Source organism: Chiloscyllium punctatum, chromosome 24 (assembly GCF_047496795.1).
Source record: "Chiloscyllium punctatum isolate Juve2018m chromosome 24, sChiPun1.3, whole genome shotgun sequence".
Classification (NCBI taxonomy): domain Eukaryota; kingdom Metazoa; phylum Chordata; class Chondrichthyes; order Orectolobiformes; family Hemiscylliidae; genus Chiloscyllium; species Chiloscyllium punctatum.
In genome coordinates this window covers 1,900,146-1,919,532 of record NC_092762.1, presented here as the reverse complement: position 1 = coordinate 1,919,532, position 19,387 = coordinate 1,900,146, and the positions used below count along the sequence as shown (strand labels likewise).

Sequence of the window (19,387 nt, the reverse complement as noted above, 5' to 3'; positions counted from 1 at the left end):
AGGTGAGTCAAGGCTCCAGATGCAAAGGTGATAATGACAGTGCATGGAGAGATTAAAGGGAGATTAAGAAGCGTGAATGACCCAGGCTGAAGCCAGCGCTATGTGACAAAATATGTGAGGGATGGGTGAAGCAGAGACAAAATCGAACACAGGGGAGAAGGGTAGCAAAGCGGGAAGAGGAGAGGAAAAAGGTATTGAGAGAGTGGGGAGCGAGAGAAAGAGAGACAGTCAAGAAATAAGAGGTACAGAACAGTGAAAAAAAAACACAACTAAAAAAGTTAAATAAAATAATTGAAATAAAATTACCTGAAGTTGTTAGAATTCAACAACTTCAGACAATTTTACTTCTTTTTTTTTATTTATCTTTTTTATCATTTCACCTGTACTATCATAGAGCCATTAGATATGGACAGCACTGAAAACACCGTCTTCGGTCGCACTCGTCCATTCCGAACAGATATCCTCAACTGATCCAGCCGCGATTGCATGCACTTGACCCATTTCTCTCTAAACCTTTCCTATTCAAGTACACGCCCAGATTCCTTATTAGTATTGGAATTATACCATCCATCACCGGCTCGTCTGGTAACTTATTCCAGAAACGCACCACCCTCTGCGTGCAGCCGTTGCCCCTCACTGCCTTTCGAATTCTCACCCTCCCACACCAGATTTATACCCTCTAGTTCTGAACTGCCCCACCTGAGCGAAAGGAACTTGTCTATTTCCCCGATTCATTCCCCTCATGATTGAAAAACCTCCGTAAGTTCAGCTCCCAGCCTCTGACGTGCCAGGCGAAATAGTGAGCGAGTGTTCAGCCTGTAAACGTTTGCACCTTTCCATTTTCAAATGTACGATGATGTAGCATGCTGTCTGAAGCAATCATTTTAGCAGCTGACCTGTCGCTGACAAACTCTGCAGGAAGGCCTGACAACTTGCTAAATATGCTGTCAAACGAAGATTTCATAAGCAACATGAGTCATTGCGCAAAACGTGCAATTGACTTCTGAGCTGTTGCTGACACCAAAGCAACTGCGTCGTTCGGGAGCAGAAAGAACCCCACTGATAGATTACAATTCAAATGCATTTGGCATAAGGCTCGCCGCAGTTAGTCAACAGCACGTAATCCTGACTCAAAAGGTCTGTGAGTATCCAGAAGAACAGTGAGCGATCGTTGAAGGTACGGTTCTCCAGACGAAATTTGTCAACGTGAGAAGCTGCAGCTGAGCTGGTGGCGTTGCGATTGAAATTGCATGCGCCCGGACTTTGTGCTTAATTTTAGATATCAGAGCAAATAGTTAACTCGAGTATGCGCGTTCGGAAAAGTAAATGTTTTATTTTTGTTGAAAATCTTTGCAACGAAAGGAAATACTTCAGACTATCGTGCGATCGATGAGAAGCAGAAAATGCAGAGCAGCCGTGGTTGTGAGCACCGGCAATATAGGCATTTGCTTTCGCAGGGCCGCCCGCGTTGGTCGGTTAGCTCAGCTGGTTAGAGCGTGGTGCTAATAACGCCAAGGTCGTGGGTTCGATCCCCACACTGACCACATGCAGCGCTTTTGTGGTTGCTGTGTTTCCAAACAACGTGCTCCAAAAAGCCGGAAGCGCCATCTGCGCAATAAAACATTTGACAGGGTTAGACGCACGACTTGATCGCCGTACCCGTGATGACTGGTGGATGTTGCCTGCAGCAAAACAACCAGTCTCAGTTGTTTTCACCAACAAATACAAAACATGAAATATGTGCAGTATTAGGCAGACCTGGCACCGTCTCGGAGGAGAACCAGAGTTCACGCTTCAATTCAATCAAAGATTCGTTCGTGTTATTTTCCTGGATCTCTGTTGATACTCGTCACACGACTTCCAGAGGCAATTCGTTCGCTTGCTCACCTCTCATGCATCGACACTGGAGTTATCATATCACCAGCAATATCATAGAGCCATTAATAAAAGCAAATTACTGCGGATGCTGGAATCTGAAACCAAAAGAGAAAATGCTGGAAAATCTCTGCAGGTCTGGAACCATCTGCAAGGAGAGAAAAGAGCTGACGTTTCCAGTCTAAATGATTAAAGATTAAGATAAAAACAAAGGGGGAGTATTATGGAGCTATTTATACCACGCTGAGAGAATGTGAGTCAAGGCTCCAGATGCAAAGGTGATAATGACAGTGCATGGAGAGATTAAAGGGAGATTAAGAGGCGTGAATGACCCAGGCTGAAGGCAGCGCTATGTGACAAAATATGTGAGGGAATGGTGAAGCAGAGACAAAATGGAAAACAGGGGAGAAGGGTAGCAAAGTGGGAAGAGGATAGGAAAAAGGTATTGAGATAGTGGGGAGCGAGAGAAAGAGAGACAGTCAAGAAATAAGAGGTACAGAACAGTGAAAAAAAACACAACTAAAAAAGTTAAATAAAATAATTGAAATAAAATTACCTGAAGTTGTTAGAATTCAACAACTTCAGACAATTTTACTTCTTTTTTTTATTTATCTTTTTTATCATTTCACCTGCACTATCATAGAGCCATTAGATATGGACAGCACTGAAAACACAGTCTTCGGTCGCACTCGTCCATTCCGAACAGATATCCTCAACTGATCCAGCCGCGATTGCATGCACTTGACCCATTTCTCTCTAACCCTTTCCTATTCAAGTACACGCCCAGATTCCTTAACAGTATTGGAATTATACCATCCATCACCAGCTCGTCTGGTAACTTATTCCAGAAACGCACCACCATTGCGTGCAGCCGTTGCCCCTCACTGCCTTTCGAATTCTCACCCTCCCACACCAGATTTATACCCTCTAGTTCTGAACTGCCCCACCTAAGCGAAAGGAACTTGTCTATTTACCCGATTCATGCCCCTCATGATTGAAAAACCTCCGTAAGATCAGCTCCCAGCCTCTGACGCGCCAGGCGAAATAGTGAGCGAGTGTTCAGCCTGTAAACGTTTGCACCTTTTCCATTTTCAAATGTCGGATGATGTAGCATGCTGTCTGAAGCAATCATTTTAGCAGCTGACCTGTCGCTGACAAACTCTGCAGGAAGGCCTGACAACTTGCTAAATATGCTGTCAAACGAAGATTTCATAAGCAACATGAGTCATTGAGCAAAACGTGCAATTGACTTCTGAGCTGCTGCTGACACCAAAGCAACTGCGTCGTTCGGGAGCAGAAAGAACCCCACTGATAGATTACAATTCAAATGCATTTGGCATAAGGTTCGTAGCAGTTAATCAGCAGCACGTAACCCTGACTCAAAAGGTCGGTGAGTATCCAGAAAAACAGTGAGCGATCGTTGAAGGTACGGTTCTCCAGACGAAATTTGTCAACGTGAGAAGCTGCAGCTGAGCTGGTGGCGTTGCGATTGAAATTGCATGCGTCCGGACTTTGTGCTTAATTTGAGATATCAGAGCAAATGGTTAACTCGAGTATGCGCGTTCGGAAAAGTAAATGTTTTATTTTTGTTGAAAATCTTTGCAACGAAAGGAAATACTTCAGACTATCGTGCGATCGATGAGAAGCAGAAAATGCAGAGCAGCCGTGGTTGTGAGCACCGGCAATATAGGCATTTGCTTTCGCTGGGCCGCCCGCGTTGGTCGGTTAGCTCAGCTGGTTAGAGCGTGGTGCTAATAACGCCAAGGTCGTGGGTTCGATCCCCACACTGACCACATGCAGCGCTTTTGTGGTTGCTGTGTTTCCAAACAACGTGCTCCAGAAAGCCGGAAGCGCCATCTGCGCAATAAAACATTTGACAGGGTTAGACGCACGACTTGATCGCCGTACCCGTGATGACTGGTGGATGTTGCCTGCAGCAAAACAACCAGTCTCAGTTGTTTTCACCAACAAATGCAAAACATGAAATATGTGCAGTATTAGGCAGACCTGGCACCGTCTCGGAGGAGAACCAGAGTTCACGCTTCAATTCAATCAAAGATTCGTTCGTGTTATTTTCCTGGATCTCTGTTGATACTCGTCACACGACTTCCAGAGGCAATTCGTTCGCTTGCTCACCTCTCATGCATCGACACTGGAGTTATCATATCACCAGCAATATCATAGAGCCATTAATAAAAGCAAATTACTGCGGATGCTGGAATCTGAAACCAAAAGAGAAAATGCTGGAAAATCTCTGCAGGTCTGGCACCATCTGCAAGGAGAGAAAAGAGCTGACGTTTCCAGTCTAACTGATTAAAGATTAAGATAAAAACAAAGGGGGAGTATTATGGAGCTATTTATACCACGCTGAGAGAATGTGAGTCAAGGCTCCAGATGCAAAGGTGATAATGACAGTGCATGGAGAGATTAAAGGGAGATTAAGAGGCGTGAATGACCCAGGCTGAAGGCAGCGCTATGTGACAAAATATGTGAGGGAATGGTGAAGCAGAGACAAAATGGAAAACAGGGGAGAAGGGTAGCAAAGCGGGAAGAGGATAGGAAAAAGGTATTGAGATAGTGGGGAGCGAGAGAAAGAGAGACAGTCAAGAAATAAGAGGTACAGAACAGTGAAAAAAAACACAACTAAAAAAGTTAAATAAAATAATTGAAATAAAATCACCTGAAGTTGTTAGAATTCAACAACTTCAGACAATTTTACTTCTTTTTTTTATTTATCTTTTTTATCATTTCACCTGCACTATCATAGAGCCATTAGATATGGACAGCACTGAAAACACAGTCTTCGGTCGCACTCGTCCATTCCGAACAGATATCCTCAAATGATCCAGACGCGATTGCATGCACTTGACCCATTTCTCTCTAACCCTTTCCTATTCAAGTACACGCCCAGATTCCTTAACAGTATTGGAATTATACCATCCATCACCAGCTCGTCTGGTAACTTATTCCAGAAACGCACCACCCTCTGCGTGCAGCCGTTGCCCCTCACTGCCTTTCGAATTCTCACCCTCTCACACCAGATTTATACCCTCTAGTTCTGAACTGCCCCACCTGAGCGAAAGGAACTTGTCTATTTACCCGATTCATTCCCCTCATGATTGAAAAACCTCCGTAAGATCAGCTCCCAGCCTCTGACGCGCCAGGCGAAATAGTGAGCGAGTGTTCAGCCTGTAAACGTTTGCACCTTTTCCATTTTCAAATGTAGGATGATGTAGCATGCTGTCTGAAGCAATCATTTTAGCAGCTGACCTGTCGCTGACAAACTCTGCAGGAAGGCCTGACAACTTGCTAAATATGCTGTCAAACGAAGATTTCATAAGCAACATGAGTCATTGAGCAAAACGTGCAATTGACTTCTGAGATGCTGCTGACACCAAAGCAACTGCGTCGTTCGGGAGCAGAAAGAACCCCACTGATAGATTACAATTCAAATGCATTTGGCATAAGGTTCGTAGCAGTTAATCAGCAGCACGTAACCCTGACTCAAAAGGTCTGTGAGTATCCAGAAAAACAGTGAGCGATCGTTGAAGGTACGGTTCTCCAGACGAAATTTGTCAACGTGAGAAGCTGCAGCTGAGCTGGTGGCGTTGCGATTGAAATTGCATGCGTCCGGACTTTGTGCTTAATTTGAGATATCAGAGCAAATAGTTAACTCGAGTATGCGCGTTCGGAAAAGTAAATGTTTTATTTTTGTTGAAAAGCTTTGCAACGAAAGGAAATACTTCAGACAGACTATCGTGCGATCGATGAGAAGCAGAAAATGCAGAGCAGCCGTGGTTGTGAGCAGCGGCAATATAGGATTTCGCTGGGCCGCCCGCGTTGGTCGGTTAGCTCAGCCGGTTAGAGCGTGGTGCTAATAACGCCAAGGTCGTGGGTTCGATCCCCACACTGACCACATGCAGCGCTTGTGTGGTTGCTGTGTTTCCAAACAACGTGCTCCAGAAAGGCGGAAGCGCCATCTGCGCAATAAAACATTTGACAGAGTTAGACGCACGACTTGATCGCCGTACCCGTGATGACTGCAGCAAAACAACCAATCTCAGTTGTTTTCACCAACAAATGCAAAACATGAAATATGTGCAGTCTTAGGCAGACCTGGCACCGTCTCGGAGGAGAACCACAGTTCACGCTTCAATTCAATCAAAGATTCGTTCGTGTTATTTTCCTGGATCTCTGTTAATACTCGTCACACGACTTCCAGAGGCAATTCGTTCGCTTGCTCACCTCTCATGCATCGACACTGGAGTTATCATATCACCAGCAATATCATAGAGCCATTAATAAAAGCAAATTACTGCGGATGCTGGAATCTGAAACCAAAAGAGAAAATGCTGGAAAATCTCTGCAGGTCTGGCACCATCTGCAAGGAGAGAAAAGAGCTGACGTTTCCAGTCTAACTGATTAAAGATTAAGATAAAAACAAAGGGGGAGTATTATGGAGCTATTTATACCACGCTGAGAGAAGGTGAGTCAAGGCTCCAGATGCAAAGGTGATAATGACAGTGCATGCAGAGATTAGAGGGAGATTAAGAGGCGTGAATGACCCAGGCTGAAGCCAGCGCTATGTGACAAAATATGTGAGGGATGGGTGAAGCAGAGACAAAATCGAACACAGAGGAGAAGGGTAGCAAAGCGGGAAGAGGAGAGGAAAAAGGTATTGAGAGAGTGGGGAGCGAGAGAAAGAGAGACAGTCAAGAAATAAGAGGTACAGAACAGTGAAAAAAAAACACAACTAAAAAAGTTAAATAAAATAATTGAAATAAAATTACCTGAAGTTGTTAGAATTCAACAACTTCAGACAATTTTACTTCTTTTTTTTTATTTATCTTTTTTATCATTTCACCTGTACTATCATAGAGCCATTAGATATGGACAGCACTGAAAACATCGTCTTCGGTCGCACTCGTCCATTCCGAACAGATATCCTCAACTGATCCAGCCGCGATTGCATGCACTTGACCCATTTCTCTCTAAACCTTTCCTATTCAAGTACACGCCCAGATTCCTTATTAGTATTGGAATTATACCATCCATCACCGGCTCGTCTGGTAACTTATTCCAGAAACGCACCACCCTCTGCGTGCAGCCGTTGCCCCTCACTGCCTTTCGAATTCTCACCCTCCCACACCAGATTTATACCCTCTAGTTCTGAACTGCCCCACCTGAGCGAAAGGAACTTGTCTATTTCCCCGATTCATTCCCCTCATGATTGAAAAACCTCCGTAAAATCAGCTCCCAGCCTCTGACGTGCCAGGCGAAATAGTGAGCGAGTGTTCAGCCTGTAAACGTTTGCACCTTTTCCATTTTCAAATGTAGGATGATGTCGCATGCTGTCTGAAGCAATCATTTTAGCAGCTGACCTGTCGCTGACAAACTCTGCAGGAAGGCCTGACAACTTGCTAAATATGCTGTCAAACGAAGATTTCATAAGCAACATGAGTCATTGCGCAAAACGTGCAATTGACTTCTGAGCTGTTGCTGACACCAAAGCAACTGCGTCGTTCGGGAGCAGAAAGAACCCCACTGATAGATTACAATTCAAATGCATTTGGCATAAGGCTCGCCGCAGTTAATCAGCAGCACGTAATCCTGACTCCAAAGGTCTGTGAGTATCCAGAAGAACAGTGAGCGATCGTTGAAGGTACGGTTCTCCAGACGAAATTTGTCAACGTGAGAAGCTGCAGCTGAGCTGGTGGCGTTGCGATTGAAATTGCATGCGTCCGGACTTTGTGCTTAATTTTAGATATCAGAGCAAATAGTTAACTCGAGTATGCGCGTTCGGAAAAGTAAATGTTTTATTTTTGTTGAAAAGCTTTGCAACGACAGGAAATACTTCAGACTATCGTGCGATCGATGAGAAGCAGAAAATGCAGAGCAGCCGTGGTTGTGAGCACCGGCAATATAGGCATTTGCTTTCGCTGGGCCGCCCGCGTTGGTCGGTTAGCTCAGCTGGTTAGAGCGTGGTGCTAATAACGCCAAGGTCGTGGGTTCGATCCCCACACTGACCTCATGCAGCGCTTTTGTGGTTGCTGTGTTTCCAAACAACGTGCTCCAGAAAGCCGGAAGCGCCATCTGCGCAATAAAACATTTGACAGGGTTAGACGCACGACTTGATCGCCGTCCCCGTGATGACTGCAGCAAAACAACCAATCTCAGTTGTTTTCACCAACAAATGCAAAACATGAAATATGTGCAGTCTTAGGCAGACCTGGCACCGTCTCGGAGGAGAACCAGAGTTCACGCTTCAATTCAATCAAAGATTCGTTCGTGTTATTTTCCTGGATCTCTGTTGATACTCGTCACACGACTTCCAGAGGCAATTCGTTCGCTTGCTCACCTCTCATGCATCGACACTGGAGTTATCATATCACCAGCAATATCATAGAGCCATTAATAAAAGCAAATTACTGCGGATGCTGGAATCTGAAACCAAAAGAGAAAATGCTGGAAAATCTCTGCCGGTCTGGCACCATCTGCAAGGAGAGATAAGAGCTGACGTTTCCAGTCTAACTGATTAAAGATAAAGATAAAAACAAAGGGGGAGTATTATGGAGCTATTTATAACACGCTGAGTCTGAGTTGGGAAGAATAGGAAAAAGAACTATTTAAGAATTTAAAAGAGATCTGAATCATGCCCCCGGGTCAGCCTTACCTTCTCTACATAAACCTTTCCATCTCTTTGCTACCATATATGAAGAGCGCGGCTTTGGGAGTATTAACCCAGAGGTGGGGAGTAATGAAACAGCCAGTAGCATATCTTTCAAAGCTATTGGATCCAGTATCCCAGGGCAGGCCTGAGTGTGTGCAGGCCGTGGCTGCCACTGCACTGTTGGTGGAGGAAAGCAGGAAGCTTACACTTGGGTGCTTACACTAGTAAGCACTCCACACCAAGTGAGAATGATCCTAAACCAAAAAGCTGGGTGATGGTTGACAGATTCGCGGGTTCTGAAATATGAGGCAATATTAGTAAGAAAGGATGATGTAGTGTTGGTCACGCATAATTTTTTAAATCCAGCTGCCTTTCTTTGGAAAGGGGAAGGAGAATATCCTTAGAATCCAGGGCACGACTGCCTTGACATTATAGAATACCAAACTAAGTCTTCATGGACCTGAGAAATGTTCCGCTTCATGCAGGAGCCTGACTGTTTATAGACAGATCATCCCGGGTGACTGAAGAGAAAAGACATAATGGGTATGTACTCGTAGACGGGATGGAAGGTGGTGTGGTAGAGGCAGGAAGGTTGCCAAATGGGTGGTCAGCTCAGACCTGCGAACTCTATGCATTGGAAAGTGTCCTTAGGGCGTTAGAAAATACAGAGGGAGCAGCATACAGAGACTCTAAATATGTATTTGGTGTTGGCACTTTCGGAAAGATCCGGCAGGAAAGAGCACTGATCAATAGCCGGGGGAAGGAATTTGCACACGAGGAGTTGATTAAACGGGTCTTGGAATCCCTATTACTTCCCTGAGAAATAGCGGTAGTGCATGTAAATGGTCATCAGAAAGGAAATGAACCAGAGGTTAGGGGGAAAAGATTAGGCGATAAAGTGGATAAGGAAGCAGGCCTGGACACACAAGGAGTGCTAATTCATTCCCTAATATCTCCTGTTCCTGATCCCCGGAAGCTCTTATATTTACTGAAAGAATTGAAAAATAATTGACAGATTTTGGGGCTGAAAAAACAGCAGATGGGCATTGGATGTTACCTGATGGAAGGGAAATGTTAAACAAAATGAAGATGCGAGAAATTATGGCTGTCCTACATCAAGTCAGCCATTGGGCCGTACAAGCAACGTATCTTTTAGTTCTTAGGGAATATGGATGTAAAGGAATATATACAATTGCTAAACACATATGTGAGGGATGTATCATATGCAGAAAGGTAAATAATAAAGTCTTGAGAAAACAGACCTCGGGAGGAAGAGACCCGGGATTGAGACTCTTCCAGAGTATACAAGAAGATTATACTGAACTACCCAGAGCAGGAAGACTAAAATATATACTGGTCATAGTAGATCATCTATCTTTTTGGGTTGAGGCTACTGCCACTGCGAGTGTGGTGTGTAAAACAATATTGGAGCACATAATTCCCCGATATGGGCTAGTGAACCATAAAGATTTCGACCAAGGAACTCATTTTACCTCTAAAGTGTTACAGGAGATAATGAAAGGGTTGGGAATTTCCTCAGGAAACAGAGTTTATTGGCACAGACTCCACCCCTTGAATTCACCGTTGATCCCATCCGGCCGGGAGATTGGGTTTTAGTAAAATCATGGACAGAGACTAAATTGCAGCCGGACTGGGAAGGGCCATATCGGGATCCTTTGATTACCGAAACGACTATAAGGACAGCGGAGAAAGGCTGGACTCACTACACTCGGATCAAAGGGAAAGTGAAATCTGCAGTTGAGGAAGAAGTCTGGACAGCCGAATCAACGGAAGACCCGCTGAAACTCAGGCTGAAGAGACTTAGAGTAACTGATTATACAGTGGTGACACGAGCGCAGGATTATTTCTGTAGGATTGTGTATTAAGTTTTATTGTACTTCAGCAGAATTTTTAGAATGCTGGGGATCTTAGAGTTATGATGCTAGCTCTCTTCGTATTGGGATTTTGTCAAATATAATTTCATATGTATTATTAACGGTCCCTGCATCTGATAATCCACAAGAAATAGACGCTGATGCATGCAGTTTAGTAAATTGTGGGATGTAGATAATCAGAGACAGTACCGCAGCTCAGAGATACATCTTAAGTCCTTTGGGGATGGTACTTGGTATAATGGTCTTGTCACAATACACTGGGCCACCTTCTGGTTTTCTCCCACAATCCAAAGATATGCAGGTGAGGTAAATTGGCCATGCTAAGCTGCATGTTCTGTTCAGGGATGTGTAGGTTATATGCATTAGTCAGGAGTAAATGTCCAGTTGTCTGAGAGCAGAATGGTGCTGAGTGGATTATTCTTTGGAACGTCAGTGTAGACTTGTTGGGCCAAATGGCCTGTTTCCACACAGTAGGGATTGTATAAACTTAGAATTGTGTTTCGCTAAACAAAACTGACAATTTTTTTTAACTGTTGCATTTAAAACTTACCTTTAACTGTCAATTGTCAATATGTAAAATATCTCAATGTTACTGGAATCAATGTTCAAACAAAACACTGCACATAAAGCCGCACAAAGATCCTCATGACCATCTAATTACTGTTCAGAGAATAATCACAGTAAAATGTTATTGTTTCTGAGATCAATCGCACTATCACAGTAAGGATCTGGTTATCATTCCCTTCAATAAATGCAATCGTTGTCCTCTGGTATTTCAGTTCAGTCGTTATACACCATACTGGTTGTTCAAAGCATGTTTATTCTTTATTATGAAGGGCCAAGTGTTCTAACGGCAAGAGATGTTGTTCGATCTGATTTGATGCATGTTCTCAAACAAGTTTTCACTATAAATATTGCAAAAAATGTGTTTATTTGGTATTGTTCAGCTGCTGATGCTAACATTTTCAGTTCATGTTCATTAGGCATATTTGGAGAAAGTGAGGAAAGCTGTGGTGTTGCAAAAGTGCAGGCACATTCAAAGAGCAGGAGTATCGAAAAGATTCCTGATGAAGGGCTTATGCCCAAAACATCGATTCTGCTTCTCCTTGAATGCTGCCTGACCTGCTGTGCTTTACCGGTACAACGCTCTTGCCATTAGAAATATTTGACTAAATATTCAGAGACAATACTAAAAGTTACCTCTGTCAATTTAATTGACTGTGCTTTCTATTCACGGAACGTTTGATGTTAATTGCTCCTCTTTTTCTTCTTAAATCTGATACAAATTTCAAAATACAGAACACATTAAAATTCACATGAATTATAAATTTACGTTCTCGACAAGAAAACCAATGGAAGGCGATATAGAATTCTTGAACAGCCTACACATTTGAATGAAAAAGCAATTCCTTCTAAAAAATGTTTCCACGTCTGTATCTTTTTCTCAATTCAATAATCCTGCAAGTTTCTAATTGTCAGTTGATCTCTCTGAATGAGTACCTAATCAATGTCAATGTAACAGCTGAAACATTAACAACAGATTGATAACTGGGTGTTAAAGACCTTATTTGAAGCCAACAAATGTTTGATATTTCCTAGAATTCCACCAGAAAACATACTTGAATCATAATACAAGAAGTGAGATGTGCAAACCTTATTTTTAAATGAACAAACTCCAATATTTCCAAAGCATTTCAATCTTACGGTCAAAATGAACAGGTGAATGGAAAAATAAAAACAAATTTCTGACAATTCATAAACTGAACAACAATTACAAATTCACTTTGATCAAAGGACAGAGTAATATATAGATGAATCACAACATTTAGTAACAAAGTAGGTAATCAGCTGACTGACAAGTAATACGTGGTAGCATTTGTTAGTTTACTGAAGAAGATATCAACTTTATTTTCAATTTATACAACGACAGAATAATGTTTAATGTGTTTCAATTTTTTTGGACTTGCCCCTTTGCAGCAATAAAAGATCAATCTCATTACTTAGACATGGTAATCTTTAATTCTGCAACATTTTCAAATATTCTCCAGGAATTTATAAGCGACAGAATTAGATACAGGTCTCCCCACTGTCCAAAAGTAAAGCGTTATTATGAAACCTTACATAAACTGAAAAGGCGTTCGTCGAAGAAGCATTAATTTATATGGGAAACACCTCCCCTTTTCTTCGTAAAAGTGAAAATCCTCTTCAGATTTCTTCCAGTCAGAGAAAACAGGGACAGATGTAAGTCTTTTGTAAAAGCAAAGTGGCTAAAGCGAATTTTCCAACACATATTTCTTGGTAACCTGACACAAATAAGCATCAGATTTTGTGATTATTGATATAATAGATAAAAGCAGATCTAATGTTGGATTGAAAAGCAGTTCAATCTGTGCTTAGGTACTCTCTAATCTCCATCCAAATAGCTCTTGATATATTTGTGGTGAAGGTTTGATTTGAAACCTTCCCTCGGGTTTAGTAATAGAGACACTGCCACAGCTCCACAGGCTCCTTTCGTAATGTTCCCACTCAGGACGGCAGGACTACAATATTATGGTTAATATGGTTACTCAAAATGAAAACTAATCAGCTGTTTATTCTAGTAATTTGAATGGGAATTAATTAGGTAGTTTCTGTGTGCAATGGACTGGAAATTAAACAATATTTTACATTAACAATAGAATAAATGAATGATAGTCTTAAATAAAGAGAATCTCGTGACAATTCTTTGAAAGACAAATTGACAAAACTGCATGATCATTGTACTTTAATTTTAAAAATGCATCAGTCATTCAAAATGAAAATTCAGCCGAAGACAAGTTCCCTTCCTGTCAACAACGTACAACTTCCACAATTTCAAAATGAACAGTCATTGATAAAGGAAGGAACAAACAGATGCTAATTCTATTTTCTTCACATAAACGTGCGATGAATTTGAAGTAAGTTTCATATATGTAAAAAGGAAACTCTTATTGTGGTTCTAAATACAATAAATGTTAGCATGAAGTGAAACATAATCAAATCAATTTAACTGTGTTTTCTCAGTTAAAATACCGTTTAATATTCAAAGTAGTCGAGTGATTGTACACTGCAATATCTTTACATTAATTCAGTGCTGAGACATAATTCCACATTTATACCCCTTATAGTGAAGCACACTTGTGCCAGGAGTCTGAGCAGGTAGGGGAGGTCTTTACTGAGTACTTTGCTTCAGTATTCACAAGTGAGTGGGACCTTGTTCCTTGTTAGGACAACGTGAAACAGGTTGATATGGTGGAACAGGTCGATGTTCAGACAGAGAATGTGCTGAAAATATTTAAAAATCATGGGGATAGATAAGTGCCCTGGGCCAGAAAGGATATAACCTATGTTGTTATGGAAAGGGAGGCAATTGATTACTGTGTTTTGGCAATGATCTTTGCATCCTCACTGTCCACTCGAGTCATACCAGATGATTGAAGGTTGGCAAAAGTTATTCCCTTATTGAAGAAAGGCATTTGAGATGATCCTGGGAATCATTGATGAGTCAGTCTTACATCAGTTGTGGGCAAATTCTTGGAGAGAATTCTGAGAGACAGGATTTATGATTATTTGGAAAAGCATAGATTAATTAAAGATGGTCAACATGGCTTTGTGAGCGGCAGATTATGCCTCACAAGCCTCATTGAATTATTTGAGGTTGTGGCAAACACATTGGTGAGGACAGAATAGTGGATGTGGTGTATAAGGATTTTAGCAAGATGTTTGATAAGGTTCTCCATTGTAGGCTCATTCAGAAAGTAATGAGACATGGGATATAGGGAAACCTGCCTGGTTAGATAATAAATTGGTTGACCCATAGAGGACAGGGTGAGATTAAATGGTTAGTTTTCAGCTTGGAGCACGGTGACCAATGGTGTTCTGAAGGGATCAGTTGTGGGACCTCTGCTTTTTGTGATTTTTACAAATGACTTGGATGAGGAAGTGGAAGGGTGGGTTAGGAAGTTTGCCAATGACACGAGGGTTGGTGGAGTTGTGGATAGTGTGGAGGGCTTTTGTAGGTTGCTCGAGGACATTGACAGGATGCAGAGGTGGGCTGAGAAGTGGCAGGTGGAGTTCAACCTCGGAAAATGTGAAATTATTCATTTTGGAATTTCAAATTTGAATGCACATTTTTCAGATTAAATACAGGATTCTTGACAATGTGAAGAAACAGAGGGATCGTGGGGTGCATGTCCATACATCCCTCATAGCTGACATCTAAGGTGATAGGGCTATTAAGACAGTGCATAGCGTGTTGGCTTTCATTAATGGGGAGGTTGAGTTTAAGAGCCACGAGGTTATGCTGCAGCTCTATGGATCCCTGATGAGACTATACTTGGAATATTGTGTTCTGTTCTGATCACCTCATAAGACATAGGATGTGGAAGCTTTAGGAAAAGTGCAGATGAGATTTATCAAAATGTTGTCTGGACTGGAAGGCATGTCTTATGAATAAAGGTTGACAGAGCTGGGGCTTTGGTCATTGCAATGAATGAGGATGATAGTTTACTTGATAGCTTTGGGTAAGTTGATGAGAGGCATAGATAGAGTGGATAATGAAAGACTTTTCCCTACAAAGTGGCATAATTTTAAGATGAATGGGGGAATTTGTGCGGAGATGTCAGAGATAGTTTCTTTATAGATAATGGTGAGTGTGTGGAATGCACTGCCAGTGGTGGGAGAAGATTCAGATCCATCAGGGACATCTAAGCGACTCTTGGATAGGCACATGGATGATAGTAAATGAAGGGCATGTTGGTTAGTTTGATCTTAGAGTTGGATAAAATGTCGGAACAACATCGTGGCCAAAGGGCCTGTACTGTGCTGTACTGTTCTATATTCTATGGATTGAAATTAACAATTATTTTATATTAACAACACATAGATTTTCAAAATTCTATTACCATACTTAAGAATAATGATAAATTTCATCTTGTTATTTGACTGTGCTATCTGCAGAAATGAACGGAATTATTGCAGGGAAAAGTAATTAGGATTTTCTAAATGTATAAAGCTGGAATTACACAGATCATTCAAATAAGCAAAACTCATATTTTTGACAGTGCGCATTGCATCAGAAATAATGGATTCTTTTGTAGGTGTGTTGATTGGAAATAAAATGGATTTTTATATTACTGTATAGGTACTAGGGAAGATTGGATTAAATTCAAATATAAACTTCAATGTAGTTGTTAGCAAGACTAAACTAAAGCATACTATAATTATTGTCATTCAAATGCATTAACAGTTACTGTTAGAATCCTGAAAAAAGGATATATTGCACCATTTTTCAAAAAGTCAATAAATTAAGTCGTGAACCTCCATACACTTGTTACCCAGGCCAATTATTATGCAATTATTGTAATGGTAATGACTTGATAACTAATGCTAAAACCTAAACAGATAAATTGGTTCAATACTTTATCAGCATGTTCCTCTGAAATTGATTGGATATTTATGAAGATCGGTAAACTGAGGGACAAAATATTGATTGATTGAATTGAAGGAAAAAAATGAGACAGTGTCTATTGAGCAGGATTGTTTTTGTTTAAAAATGCAGTTGATGCAAGAATAGTATATTTTCCTCCATTGGTTTTCTTGTAGATAAATTTTTAAAAAAATTGTCATGATTCAAGGTTGAGACACTGGTGTCAGAGTCTGCAAAGGGGAGAGTGAGAGAGTAAGAAATTCTGAAAAAGCAGAAAGGAAAGGAACTGGCGAGCAGAGGAGCTCCAACTGTAGTGTCTCAACCTGCTAACATCTTATTGGGTGATTTGGAATGCAGTCTAGTCAAGTAACAAGCTGACACAGTCATACGCACAGAATCACAGCTTACAATGCCCTAGAAACCATCGTCACCATCCCTGTGTGTCCTGTCCCACCGGCAGGACATGGATGTAACTGAAATGCTGGAACATGCAGGGTAATGGACTAAGATCTGCAGAATATGATCAATGTGATTTATTTGACATTTCTCCAGAATATTAAACTCCAGTACAAATTGAAAAGTTACTAGCGCCATCAGACTTGAACTACAAATGTCAGAAAAAAGAAATATCAGATATTTACAGCACACTTGGCCAATCCTGGGTATGTGTTGGCTGTAATAGAACTCCCCAGGCTTTACAGCTTTTTGTACTCACCATTGAGAGCAACAATTTCAGACTGAACTGTGCCCTCTATGCTTTTATAATCTGTTTTTAACATGTTACTCTGGCAGCTGGACACCTTGTTTCCTTGTTTCTTTCCCAGCTCGAACTCCATTCCCCGTGGCCTTGAGGGACGACCATTTCTGCCATTTAATCTCTCCTGCCTTCCCCCATGTGACAGACTGTCTTTATATCCTTGTCTCACCCCCACCTTGCTCACAACCTGTTACATTTCTGATGGTTCCCAGACCTCTGTAACTTTCACTGCACCCCCTGGGTGAATGGCGTGAGTTTTGAATTCTCTTCCTCCTGAGATAATCAGAATTTTTTCCGGTTGCAGTGTCCCCCAGATTTTATTTTGAAAAACAGAGCATTTGTGTCAGAGTCAAGTATTTGTGAGCCTTCATCCACAATTCCTAGCACTTGGATGTAATTTGTGACCCTCCCACAGATGTGTAACGTGACTGGATTGGGCATGCTAACATGGTCGCAGTGTGCAATTTAGGTGGGTTGGGCTAGCCATGGTTAATGTGTGGTTATTGTGGTAGCGTGGGTAAGCAGGTCATTGCAGACTCGATGGGACGAATAGAGTCTTTCTGCACCCGCGGGATTCTGTGATTCTAACTAGTTGTGATTGTTGTCATGTTTTCCTCATGCCAGGTTCATTCAACTCAGATACATATGCTTCCTTTATGATTCTGTGGGTGCTCACCCACTCATTTCCTTCAGTTTTACATCAATTTCACACTGTATGAGAGGGTGGGAATGGATTTGTAAATATAAATACTCCAACCAAAACCCCTCACAGGTCAGGAACTGTTTCTGCTACTTTCATCACTCACAAGGAAGAGGAAAATAAAGGTTCTGTCACGGATCTTACAGGACCATAGCGGTTATACTCACCAGGAAAGGCTGACCAGCTCAAAGCGCTTTTCTCAAGGAAAGAGGAGGCTCAGAGACAAGCTGTTACAAGTAGAAAGCTTTGTGTCTGTGTTTTCAGAGATTTGTGGTTGAAATCATTGGTTTGGAAGCGTGTCTCATTGCCCCAGATCATCAAAGGTGCTGTCTAAATGTGCATATTTCTTTCTATCTGTCTGAGTTAACAATCAGATGGACAGGTCAATGTCTGAGTGTCTTACCAAATCCCTGATTGAATCTGTCTCCGCTCACGAACTCAGGTGCCTCACCACTCACTGGGTCATGGAGAACCTCTGCCGTTACAAGGAGAACTGTCTTTGCTGTCACCGCTCCTCGTACTTCCGCCTAATCCCCACTTCCCTTCATTATATCCCAGCTGCCTCTCGTCCACCCACATGGACACGTTGAAGAGCATGACAGGAGATTGGATTGAAACCGAGAGTTCAATAACCCGAATGAAATAGGAAGAAGGAAATAAACGGTGATTGTGGATCCCAGGGGATACAGACTCCAGGATTAGTCCTTGTGGGCATTCCTGCAGTAATACGAGACAGCATTCGATGATGAGAGTTAAACCCGGGTGGCAGGAGAGGGAGTCACTGAACATTAGCAAGTTAATTTCAAACACAGGAGGTTTGTTCAGTCAGTAACAATGTGTTCGACGTGGAGGTGAAGTGAGCAGTGAGGGGAAATGTTACCACAAGCTGACAATAAAACTTTCATTGGAACAGGAGGAGGCCATTCAGCACCTTGACTTTGCTCTGCCATTCATGATGATCATAGCTGATGTGTGACCTAACGGACAATTTTCAAAACCCTCTAATTTCATTAATAAACTCCTCTGTAACAGACAAGAAGAGTATTGGAAAACTAAACATCTGCAAATGCTGGGAAATCAGAAAAAAAAACACAGAAATCGCTGGAAAAATTCAGCAGATCTGGCAGCATCTGTGGAGAGTGAACCTTTCAGGACCAGTGACCGGTCAGGTGACCAGCTGCAGCTGACCATTCTGCCTGTTCTGGAACACATTCTGGAACAGGTTCTGGTGTGAGATTGTCAATAATAACTGAGAGAAACAGGAGGACGGGCTCAATCAGAATAAGGAATTCAGTTAACCCTCCCAGTGGAACACTCACCAACACAGTCACACTGCAGAGAGGCCGTTCACCTGCCCCACGTATGGGAAGGGATTTACTCGATCCTACAATCTGCTGAGGCACCAGAGATGGCACAGTTGGTTTAGACCCTTCACCTGCTCCATCTGTGAGAAAGATTAGATTAGATTAGATTAGATTACTTACAGTGTGGAAACAGGCCCTTCGGCCCAACAAGTCCACACCGCCCTGCCGAAGCGTAACCCACCCATACCCCTACATCTACATCTACCCCTTACCTAACACTACGGGCAATTTAGCATGGCCAATTCACCTGGCCTGCACATCTTTGGAGTGTGGGAGGAAACCGGAGCACCCGGAGGAAACCCACGCAGACACGGGGAGAACGTGCAAACTCCACACAGTGAGTTGCCTGAGGCGGGAATTGAACCCGGGTCTCTGGCGCTGTGAGGCAGCAGTGCTAACAATTAAAACCTCTCACCTGAGGAGACATTGGTGCATTCCCACCGGGGAGAGGCCATTCACCTGCTCAGTGTGTGGGAAAGCATTCACTCAGTCCTCTGATCTGCTTAAACACCAGCGAGCTCACTCTGGGGAAAGGTCATTCACTTGTTCCCAATGTGGGGGGAGATACACTCAAATGCAGCACCTTTGGAGTCCCCAGTGAGCCCACACAGGGGGAGAAGCCATTCCGATGGTCAGTGTGGGAGAAGGGATTCAGTGATTCATCCCATCCCCCGAGACCC

The 19,387-nt window shown here is 42.4% G+C and overlaps 4 non-coding genes across 4 annotated transcripts; all 4 read left to right on the top strand.

The window, feature by feature from the left end:
- The first annotated feature begins 1,470 nt into the window (after positions 1-1,470).
- Positions 1,471-1,544, top strand: trnai-aau (transfer RNA isoleucine (anticodon AAU)). The gene has a single exon. It is a non-coding gene; the product is annotated as a tRNA-Ile (tRNA).
- A 2,050-nt stretch (positions 1,545-3,594) lies between these two features.
- trnai-aau (transfer RNA isoleucine (anticodon AAU)) lies at positions 3,595-3,668 on the top strand. Its single transcript has one exon. It is a non-coding gene; the product is annotated as a tRNA-Ile (tRNA).
- A 2,049-nt stretch (positions 3,669-5,717) lies between these two features.
- trnai-aau (transfer RNA isoleucine (anticodon AAU)) lies at positions 5,718-5,791 on the top strand. The gene has a single exon. It is a non-coding gene; the product is annotated as a tRNA-Ile (tRNA).
- Positions 5,792-7,830: 2,039 nt separating this feature from the next.
- Positions 7,831-7,904, top strand: trnai-aau (transfer RNA isoleucine (anticodon AAU)). Its single transcript has one exon. It is a non-coding gene; the product is annotated as a tRNA-Ile (tRNA).
- The last annotated feature ends 11,483 nt before the right edge of the window (positions 7,905-19,387 follow it).